This window comes from Carcharhinus amblyrhynchos, chromosome 7 (assembly GCF_965287045.1).
Source record: "Carcharhinus amblyrhynchos chromosome 7, sCarAmb.v2.hapA, whole genome shotgun sequence".
NCBI lineage: Eukaryota > Metazoa > Chordata > Chondrichthyes > Carcharhiniformes > Carcharhinidae > Carcharhinus > Carcharhinus amblyrhynchos.
This window is the reverse complement of record NC_137330.1, coordinates 64,006,549-64,008,733: the sequence shown is the minus strand read 5'-3', so window position 1 is coordinate 64,008,733 and position 2,185 is coordinate 64,006,549.

Genomic DNA, 2,185 nt, shown 5'->3' with positions numbered 1-2,185 from the left:
GTGTAAACCACATGCTGGAACACAGATTCCTCAACTTATTTTAGCACAGTTTGTTTAGCAACACCGTTGACATTTAGCGCCTTGGGGGGAGCTGTTAAAACGCATTAGAGGCGCCATATCAATGCAAGTTTCTCATTAAGCTTCAACGGACACTCCTCAATCCCAGTCCCCAAGTAACAGCTCGCAAAAAGACAGGTTTAATGCCAAACGCACGGGTTCCTAAATATAACCGTGTGGACAAGCGATTACGCCGACAACAAGCTTTATTTTCAACGCTGAGAATGTCCTAAAGCTGTTTTCCTTCCAGCTGTTTACAATCTTCAAACTTTCTACTGCTTTGATTCTGGCGGTGGGTTGTTGTGAGGAGGCGTAAAAACGCCACTGCTAAACTTGAAGGGCCGCCCTCTTCATACAATAGCAAGAAAGCTGGCTAAAATTCTGGATATTGTTCAACATCGTAAAAGCCCTCGCATTTAATAACTGTTACCACCGAGCAACGGGAACTCAAAAAAATTGCCTTCTAAACGCATCACTGTTATAGAGAAAAACAGAAAAATAATGCATCCACTTTAGATTATTCTAAAAGAAGAAACAGCAACATCAGGCCATCTGGGGGCAAGCATCGCTGTTTAAGTCAAAATGCAGTTGTGTTTGCCTCACCTGCCTTCCTCCTTGAAGTGCCACTCAGTTTTGCCCCTTCCCTGGGCATGGTCCAGAGCAGAGCTGGGAAGATGACGCGCTTCTTAAACCTCTGCACAGCCCCTTCTGAGAAAGAGGAAGAAACGTCGTCAAGAACAAGATCATTGTCCAATTCAGCCACAACTCACTTCCCAACCCGTGACACAAAACTCAGCACACTTCCAAACCCAAGCCGAGCTCCACCTCACGGAATCTGACCCTCCCGGGTGGCCAGGGACCACTTTGGGGTTTACACTGAACACGTTCAGGACAAGTCAGTCATTCAGCAGCGGTACAGTGACAAAGACAACTCTGATGCCACCTTCGGTCCACAGCGTTAATGCTCGGCTCACACACAACATCCCAGTCTCCGGGATTGCAGGGCCACATTTAAAATACAAAACACTGCATGGACAAAGCATGGATCAAGGCAAACACAGGTCGCAAGGACTTTGGCGGCTTCAGCGAAACCGTTCCCGATCCACCACTACACGTTGTTAATTATATAATTCCCACTACCATAATATTCTATTCTGAATAACATTGATACTATTATGGCTATCAAGAACCACCTGCAAATCCTGCTTGGTATGAACACAAATCTGTGCTCTCTCCGTGTGTTTTTGTCTTTACTGGCTGTGTATGGCACACACAGTGTATAACCGGATGTTTACAAGTGGAACCTGCGGCAAAATACCAAAACCTGTTAAGTATAGAGTAACACAAGTTATATTAAGTAGCCCAAGGGTCCCAGCTTCCAGAGAACGCTAATGTGTTTATGTCACTGACGTTGTGCTTATTGGCCAATCAGTTTGTGATGAATTTAACTGTTTTATGCTGCAAACTGCAGATATGTATTATATTTTAAAAAATAAAATTGGCATTTATTTAGCGCCTGTAAATGACAGTATGACGTCTCAAAATGTTCTACAGCCAAAGAAGTATTTTTGTAGTCACTGTGGTAGCCAATTTGTACACAGCACCTCACTCACCCAAACAACAGTTTTTGTCTAATGTTGATCAAGGGATAAATCTTACCAGAACACAGGGATACCTTCCCTCTGCTCCTTTCAAAATAGTCATGATGTGGAGACGCTGGCACTGGACTGGGGCGGGCAAAGTAAAAAGTCTCACAACACTAGGTTAAAGTCCAATAGGTTTGTTAGGAATCACAAACTTCTGGAGCGCTGCTCCTTCTTCAGGTGAGTGGATCTATCAGGTGATCTATCCACTCACCTGATGAGCATAAGAACTAGGAGAAGGCCATCTGACCCCTCAAGCCTGCTCCGCCATTCAATAAGATCTGATCTTTTTGTGGACTCAGCTTCACTTACCTGCTCGCACACAATAATCCTTAATTCCTTTACTGTTCAAAAATTTATCTATCCGTGCCTTAAAAACATTCAACAAGGTAGCCTCAACTGCTTCACTGGGCAGGGAATTTCACAGATTCACAACCCTTAAAAGGGTGAAGAAGTCCATCCTCAACTCAGTCCTAAATCTTTTG